The sequence below is a fragment of the Phycodurus eques genome, chromosome 23, assembly GCF_024500275.1.
Source record: "Phycodurus eques isolate BA_2022a chromosome 23, UOR_Pequ_1.1, whole genome shotgun sequence".
NCBI classification, from domain to species: Eukaryota; Metazoa; Chordata; class Actinopteri; order Syngnathiformes; family Syngnathidae; genus Phycodurus; species Phycodurus eques.
Window position 1 is genome coordinate 1,050,409 of NC_084547.1, and position 9,453 is coordinate 1,059,861.

At 42.1% G+C, this 9,453-nt stretch overlaps 1 long non-coding RNA gene across 1 annotated transcript in view; it reads right to left on the bottom strand.

Annotated features, from left to right (window-relative positions):
- LOC133398017 (uncharacterized) overlaps positions 1 to 7,087 on the bottom strand; it is a 72,980-nt gene extending 65,893 nt beyond the window's left edge. Inside the window, exons 1-3 of the long non-coding RNA XR_009767738.1 lie at positions 6,944 to 7,087; positions 6,726 to 6,836; positions 6,605 to 6,644 (exon numbers count right to left, since the gene is read on the bottom strand). This is a non-coding gene — a long non-coding RNA (uncharacterized LOC133398017). The remainder of the gene's footprint in view (positions 1 to 6,604; positions 6,645 to 6,725; positions 6,837 to 6,943) is intronic.
- Positions 7,088 to 9,453: the final 2,366 nt, after the last annotated feature.

Here is a 9,453-nt window from a genome sequence, read left to right on the forward strand (position 1 = left end):
TTCTCTCTCGCTGCCACTCCCTACTCCTTGAAATCTGGGTCTGTTAGCCACAAAACTGATACGCTCACAGGAATTGAAAAACAAAACAGCAATCTCCAACAGCGCTGCAATCGAGTGGAATAGCATTTCGTTCTGCCTGTCACTATATGTTGCTGGCATTGGTAGATGAACAAAGATGCATTATTTGTAGTGCATAAATTGCAATTTCCAGCCCAATTAAGAGAAACTGGATTATTTCCTGCGGCACAGTGTTTGGAAACCACTAATCTACAGTATGTAATTCAATGCTGGCAGCGATGGGAAAAATATTCTAGGGACAAGGTTTTTTTTTTTTTTTTTTGAAGAATTCTGGAAACGGCCATTCAAATCCAAATGGGGTGACGGAATGGAGTAAAGATACTGTTGGTTTTTATTGAATGCAAGGCGACCAGAGGAGTATACGCTACTGGCTTTGACACGGAACAGTTACCTTCACCAAATCGAGCGGGTTCTTGCATCTGGAGAACAACAGTCATCCCCCAAATTCGGTAGAATCGAAAGTCAATGAGGTTCTTGCTGTAAGGACGTCGGCTCCAATCCCACCTTCTCTGCGATAGCTTTCAAAACCACTTGGGTTCTACGCGTTGACACATAGAAAAGTACTCTGAACGAATACTTGTTCTGGCCTAACTTTTGCCTTTAAACTTTGATTCACCACATGAACAGATCATGTCTGCCTGGTGCCACCTTAATAAACCGAATCGTTCCCCGGACTTGCAAGAAATAACACCAAGTCTCGAAGGATATCACATTCCCCAAGTCAACAGCTCAATCTCACCTTCCTCGCCCACTGCCATCACCCCCCGCCCCAACCCATATCCTCACCCACTTTCATTCCGACTAGATGGATCGTCTCGCCCTCAATTCCACGCTTCCTCAGACGGAGAGATTGATTTGTCTGCAGGACTCCTCTGACCTTTGATATGATCCAATAAGGGACGCATGGCGCTAACCATATTAGCCAATCAAAGGGGAGAGGTACATTAGGAGTGAAGGGAAGGTGTTCCCCATCCCTGGAGGCGCTACCTTTTTCCATAACGCTTGGTCGTCTGTCCATCTCCTGCTAACCCGAATGGCATGCCCAGGGGGGAAACTCAGAGACATGAATTGCACTTTGCCTAAAGGCTCTTTGCGTCAAATTTAATTTTAACATCGATCCAAGTTATTGCTACAGGAATGCTGCGCCCCATTCATCTTATTTCTGCCCCCTCTCTTTCCCCTGTCAGTTTATTTGGGTATTCTGTTGCTATCATCTTGGGTATTCCCACAACAATATTCCTTGGGGGGGGACCTGATCTTTCTAGAACTCTCTTTTGAGGCCTTTTCCAGGGTTGCGGTGATGTCGATGTAACTGCATGTATAAGCCTTACAATGGAAGGGTGTGCTCTCTCTTTAAACTTACAAAATACAGACAGCTATTTGGGGACTATTTGGGAGTTTTTCATCCAGAATATCAATTTTGCACCTGCTTGAAGGAGTGGATCTACATTTGCAGAAAACCTGTAATTTTGAGATATTGCTTCTCACCATTAGTTGGTGCTGTGTAGAGTTTTCTTATTCTTTTTATTTTTTTTGCGCGCCAAAAATGTCCTCATGATACGGCCACACGCTGTGGTAAAAATTCATAATCTTTACAATTTAGCACTGCCCATCTGTCAAGTACGTTCGTTCAAATCTCGACGCAATGGGAGGAATACTTTAGGACAAGTTTGCTTTTAAGAATGCCTGGAAACGGCCAAAGTCTTAAAAGACGATTAATTTCACCAGGATACGCATACCCGTGACATTTGCTGAGGAGTTGAGTCCTCAAAAAAGGGATTTACTAGCCGGAATAATGGGAAGACGACGAAACTAAGCAATTTCGAGAGGGCCTTTCCACGGCGTGCTCAAAGGTTTTGACAGATCGCAGCCTGCCCCTTGTTGGAACATGAAGAGGAAGACGGCCATGCTGTGAAGTCGGCAAGTGGTGTGAAAATGTGCACATGAGATCACAAGGCCTGCCATGTAACAGGACCAGAGGGGAGGGTGTTTGGAGAACCAAGACGCTCCTCCTCAGTACCGTTGGTTTGTCATCTCCAAACTAGCAGAACTGAGCTGCGTAAGCCAGGGTCTTAGATAAAGACGAGCCCAGTATGGCCTGAGCGTCGCGGGGGAGACTGATCCCCGCTCTCCCACAATCCCTCATTGTTATTCTCCCATGATGCCGAGCGTCGAAGCTCCGGCTGGGCTGGCTGAGCGAGGGATGGGGGTGTTTACATGTGTGCTCCCTTTCAGCTCACTGTACACATAGGATTAGGCAGGGATTGCAATGTTCTAAGCCTTAGAAAAATATAAATCCCATCTTCCACCACTGTCACTCCACAATCAATCTTTACATTTTCTGTCATACTCAGATGGCAATAAAAAGTTCATCATCAACATTAATCCCTCAATTTGTTATCCATCACAACTTGTCAGCATTAACACGCCGACAAAAACCTTGACAACCACCATAAAAGTGCAGCTATGGCGGACAAGTTTCCAGCCTTTGGAGTCTTTTAGATGTGAACGTCCCATTAAAGAGAAACGCCAACTAATTACAACAATTACATTCATCGTAATGGCATAATTGTAAGTTGCATATTTAATAGTTGGGGACCACTGATATCGAGCATGGTAGGTACACTCCCTTTTATATTGATAGACTTTCAAACATGCATTCACTCATGTGCTCAATATTATTAAATTACTTGTATTGGATTTTTTTCCTACAGAAGAAAAAAGTCTTCTTAGAAGTTTAAGTGTAGTCGGAGCGGTCTGCACATCCCAACTGGCCAACTAAACATCTGCTCCATTTTCCAAGGTATTTTCCAAGTGAACGTGTGCTTCAACTTTTTCATGGATTTAAAAGACATTCACAAGTCTCAGGAAAGATCCATGTATACATGATTTGGAGCCAGCCTCAGCTGTCAGTGACTCATGCCTCTTGGTGTTATCGCATTCATTTCCATCTTACGTGCGGTAGATTTGTCATACGTCTGGATGGAGAAGAGAAAAAATTAAAAATAAAAACATTTTTAAAAAATAAAAATCAGTCGATGAAAAGTGCGCAAGCCCAAGCATGTAAAAAAGAACGGGCGAAGAGGAGAATACGGCCCTCTATCCTGTAAATATCAGGGGATTACTGTAATAAACAGCAATGCCCTAATTTCCCAGTAATACATTTTGCCATGATCTTCCAAGGAAGAAACGGTGTATTGATTTAAAATGGACATTCCAGACACTGCTTTACCCGACTGTGCACACACTCACTTTCCCGTATGCTTACGACTCTTTCATTCCCCCAGAATGCTCAGATTCGCTGCAGCCTTTTCCATACTGCAATTCCCTTGAACGCCAACTGAGTAGGGTCTAATTGATTTCTCTTGTTCGGTTCCAAGCATCGAGCTGTGCGCAGAGAGTCCTTACTCCTCGCTGCCTTCATACCCGTCACGGCAGCGGCAGAATTTATATAGCGAGAGAGAAGCAGCGTATGCACTGGCCGGATCCTTTAATTGGGGAGCACTCGGCGGCTGGATCACATAGATCACGCGTAATAGCGTTCATGTCTACTGCGGAAGGCAAACATTGTCGTAGCGCAACTTAACAAGCGTCTGATTTACGAGCGGACCCGTAAACCGCGCATAGGTGTGACGCTTTCGTTGGGCGCAGCATTTTCGGAGACTCGGGAGGGCGGTGGGTGGTGGGGGGGGGGGGGTAAACTTTGCCTGCACATTTGTCACACTAAACAAGGAACCATCCGGTTGTTAAATACTGGATGATATTCATCGTCAGCGTATTTAGATGGGAATAAAAAATAAAATCAGCAGGCGGCACTTAGGGACCTGCCTATCAGTTAGGCAGGATACTTCTTTTGTGTGTAACATATACTCAGTTGCTTGAATTTGAACATGTTGCTCGGTAGAATTTGTGGCAAAGGGTATAGAAGGGGATCACGAGCAGGAGCTCAGGAACGGATTCGACAAATTTAGTCATTTGTAACATACCATAACATGACTCTGTATTAACTATGAAACACTTGGCGCAAACTAGGGGCTAACCCTCCTGGTCTGACGTTTAAAATTATAAAAAAACTGAATGCAGGGGCAAATATATTAATTTGCACTTCACAACCACTGCTCTGTATTAAATATAAACACGTCTAGGGGGACTGCCACTTGTTCCCTGCATTTAATCACTTTCCAGAATTTCCAAGACAAGCCTTTCCCATGGCAACTTGTTGCTAGGCAGACTCTGGAGCACTGTTTTTTTTGTTGGGTTTTTTTTTTCAAAAAATTGGAGGGAGGCGTTAAATTTGGCAGCCACATATGTTGGCTAAATGAGCAGCGGTGTGACAGCAGGATTTTTTTTTTTAGTTTTGTTTTGTTTTTTCACGTTGGCAAACACAGACACTTTATTTTGGGACAGATCAACTGTTTCCTGGGAGAAAAGGGGGGAAAGAAAAAAAAAAAAAAAAAAAAAAACCCCGTGCCAGGTTGATCTAATTATCTGACTGCGCAACCTCGTTATAAAAGCATCCCAGCCGGGATGCTTGGCTCCCTGAGCTTTGGACCGCCTTCAAGGTGGTTCTTACGGGTACATTGTTCAAAGTAAGAACTTGGAGTTTTATGGTCAACTAAAATGGACTCCATACGGCAAATGAGGTAAAAGGTTTTTCAGGTTATGCATCAGGTATGTTCCGCTTTGGGCGTGGCCGCTGAATACACTGAAACAATGCAATGCTGGCTGGAATATTTCCCACTGGGTCGTCGTGGGGCTTTTCCACGCCGCAACAACGAGGCGCTCTAAAGCAATCACCCCAGCCCGAAGCCCCCTCCACACACTGGTTGTCATGTCGGGCTTTTAAAAAAATAATAATAATAATTATAAAAAATCTCTTTCGCCTTTCTCCGCGTGACGTGCGCGTACTTACGGCAGACAACGAGGCGCCAGCATTTTCAGGGTGCAGGCATAGCTAGCCAGCTAGATAATGTCACATCGCAATTGTGCCGGATAACCGCCGATGCAAACATAGGCAATCAAAGTTCTTATGTAGTGGGGGAGGGGCGACTGGTGCCAGGGGCCCAAGTGCATCACTGGGCCCTGTTTTAGCCATGCCCCAAAACCTGAAAAACTTAAAGCCACAAATTAGTAGTTTTCAGTCTTTGCATGTTTTTAGCAATTATCTTCAAACATGTACACTAGTGTATTTAGAAATAAATTACTGGATTCACTGGGGCTGCAATTTAAGATTATACTTATTTGAAAAATCTAAAAAAAATATATATATATTTCCATCCATTTAAAAACAGGATATTATTTCAAATTGATTGCATAGAATGCAAAAAAAAATTATTGTGATTCAGTTCCTGGTTTGGTCTGGAACATATCAGAAAACTGACAAAAATGTCATTGTTTTCCGAAGTAAAAGCAGATGTTTGAACATGTTTTATTTTGATTCAACACAAAAATAATCAGTCTGCTTTCATGAAGGGCTACAGAAATCTGAGAATATTTACTGTTGAGAGGCTGACATTTTGACAATTTGGACAATTTTAAGTCACACAAGGCCTCGAAAGGATTAATCGATCAGAGTAGTTGTTGATTAATTTGACCATCCATTAATCACCATTAATTAATTAAATAAATTAATTACTTGTTGCACCTCTAAAATTAACTTTATATGGTCTTTCACTTATGTTTACACTTGCATGGCAGTGTCCACATCGGCCACAGTTTGACCCAGAAACAGATTAAGCCAGGAAATGATTCCATGATTCAACAATGTATCATGACATTCGAGGGTTTTTTTTCTATTATTGTTATTATTATTATTCCATTATGGGGGCGGGGGATATTGGATTCTGTTGACTGCTGTACAGAATTATGTCCCTTTTCTGAAATCAGTGAGTACCATAATGATGTCACCATTCTCACAGCTGACAAATACTGCTGCGTCTTGTGTCAAGGTACTTCCCCCCCCCCCCCCCGGTGTGATAAAAGTTCCCCGAAAGGCACAATTGAAAAAAAAAAAAAGACTGTTTTGTCCTCCTTGGTTATTTTCACACCATACAAGGCAGCAAATGGGTGCCACATTAAAGGGTGAAAGGCCACCTCAAGTGTCAGCGGGGTGGGGGTGGGGGGGGGGGGGTCTTTGTTGACCAGCGGAGCCCACTTTTCATTCGCACCCCTGTCACAACTTGCCCCCGCTATATTCGCTGCTTTCCCCATCAACTTTGCCCAACATTTCTGTTCCGATCTCAGCTTTCAACACCATCGCTACTCTTCAGAAGCCGTAAATAACAAGCCATTGGCTCTACATACAGTATAAAAAAAAAAACGCTCTTTAAACGTCCAAAAACTTTTCTCAGCATGTCCTGTTAAGATGTTGCACTTGCTGCATCCTGCTTTGTTCTTTTAATTCATCGGCAGTTGACGGTGCATAGCATGTGGTATAAGTGATGTATAAGTGATGAGGGACAAAACATTGCCCGTCCCAACTTCACCGCACACGAGATGCAAGATGCAGAGAAAAGTGTTCACTTACTATACACGCCGTGGCGGTTGAACGGTAAAGCACTCGGTAACTGCATTTAAAAAGAGGGGGGGGGGGGCACAATCAATGCTGGAATTCTCTCATAATGAACGCATCCAGAGGTCTTACTTACCAGGGCTTTAAGATTTAATTCCTAAGGAAATTCGAGAGGAGTCCCTTTCATCCAAGTCAGAAAACAGCAATGCGTTTCTTATTCCAAAAATGAGTTGTTGTTGTTTTTAAACTGTAAGAGAAGAATTCCATTAGCCATCATCAAAAGTCCAACACCTGGGAAGAGCAGGGGGGAAAGTAAGAATATTTATATGCATGGGTGGATCGGACACATGGTACCTGCTTCTCTTTAGCGCTGCCTGGATGAGAGCGCCGAGAAGAAGACGGGCAGAGAGCAAAACACGCTTTTTCCCGAGGAAATGCAACCACTGCGCGCTGCCAGATTTACACCGGCGCGCACACACAAACACAGACATGCACTCACACAGCTCCTGAGTTTGGAGGGAGAGAGAAAGAGGATGTGTGTGTGTGTGTATGTGTGTGTGTGTGTGTGTGTGTGTGTGTGTGTGTTGGGGGGGTGGGGGGTTGTGAGGAGAGAGAGCGTGTATTGCTTTTCCCCACTCCAGCCACACGAGGGCAAGCTAATGCGGCACACTTAAAAATTTATTAATATCTTATGCTCACTGCTTCTTGAATATTACTGTGTTTGTGAGTTAGCATGCGACTTGCTGGTTCACGAAAACCAAAAGAACAGACATGGATGCTTACGTGATTGTGTGGGTTGGAGGGCTCCAATGGTAACATATAGACTCACGCGGTAAAAATAAAACAACGCACTCACCAAGATGGTTTGAAACATAATTGGTTGCAGCATTGTAATTAATTCTTAATTTGTGCAATATTACTCTGTGTCCCCATTAGTTACTGACTACAGTGAAACAGGGTCAATATAAAAAATTTAAAACATCAAATAAAAGCTAAGTGGTGACTTTTGCACAGCACTGTCGGGTTCTACCTTCTCAGGATTAAAAAAAAATAAAATTAAATCCTATGGTCACAGCCAGGTGACGTCCGATATAATTAATGAAAGAAACATTCCAACTGAAAGCCAATCATTCGACTAATGGTATACAAGCAAGAAGAAGACGAATAACAAGAGCACAGGTGAATATAATCATCTGCTGACATTATTGTGCTAAATAGTAAAATTTATTTTACACAACTGTATCATTAAAGTACGTAAAGTAATTAAAGTGCGTAAAGTAAGTAATTAAAGTCTGTAAACTTACGTTAACGTTGATGTGTGGGGCATGCGCAGTGTGGGTTACTTCCGGATCGCGAGTGCCACCTACAGCGCAGTCTCTGAATGGCACTAGAAAAAAAAAATAAAACGAACAAAACAGCACAAAATCCAACAAAGGCGTGCAATTTTGTATTATTGCGCAAGTCGGATGATAATAAATATAAAATGCGTCAAATAATTTGTCTTGCTGGCCTATTCCAGGCCCCTCAAATCTGTATACAGCTACAGTAGTTTTAATAAGCACTGAGGGCTAGCATGCTGTGTCAGTAAACAAAAAAGAGGGACTGTAACAAAAGCGCCCACAATGTAAATATGTATACTGTCTATTTTAATTTAACACAAAGACATCATTGGCTTTGTGTCACTCACCTGCAGCAAACAAAAACCGTAACCGGCCAGCGGCAAATCAGAGGGAAGAACCGGTATGGAGGCTTGGATCAGCAATTACACACAGGTGTGCACAGCTTCTCATCTTCTTGCTCTTTGTTGTACGCTGTTGTATTTTTTTAAATATATCGTTCTTGATTGTGGATTTCTGGCGTTATTTGTCCGCATTCACACATTTTGGGCACTGTTTGGACGGCAAAAAGCATCAGTACCCATTTTGTTGTTGCTAGGCAGAGTTCACTTTCGGGAATGGGACCTTAAATCACTATTCTGCATGAAATATGAAATGATGCTTCAATGTATGTATGTATGTTATAGTATTCTGTTTAAATTATTTTCTCAAAGTAATATAACTAATTATATTTGATGACATTTTGATTAATTTTCTTCATTTTGAATGAATGCATCAACAGGGCCCCTTGGATGTTTCCTCTAAAAAAGGAAATCATAAATCATTATTTTGAAATAACACACCATTGCTCTTTACACAAATAAACTGACAACACACAAAGAGGCACATTGAGGTCATATTTGGAAAATTATGTCATGCAGACTGGTACATTACCCGAGAGAGCCAATCACAGGTGTCGGCTTTAGAAGGAGGATGTGATATGATATGAAAAAAAAAAAAAAAAAAAAAAATCTGAGGTTTTGCGGGTATTTTTCAAATGTAACTAAAATTGTAATTGTGCAAATTTCCATCAGCTCAAAGTCAGCTGGGAGAGGCTTGACCCTAATTCGGACAAGCCATATTGTAAATGGATGGATGGTACCGTATGTCCTCACACAGTGTTACGTTTTATTTAAAAAAAATAATCATAATATTTCCCAAAATAAATTAATAAATGAATAAAAATTGGGTCATCATTTGCTTTTGCATCTAACTCGCTTATAGCCAAGACGGGCCATGAGTGCTGTCCCTGGAGGTTGCGTTTAGTGCGATGAATGATGCAGAAATTAAGCCCTTTTAATAGATTTCAGTTCGCATTAAATTGACGACAATAACCTCCAAGCCTACTTCATCTCCTCCTTCAGCTAGTTACTGACACAAGCTAGCCTTGTTGGTGCTTATTTAGTATTTTTATTTTATTTTTAATCCAAACTGCGCAAAAAGGTTATTTCCGATTCCCTGCTTGGGATACGATCCTAACCATGCCAC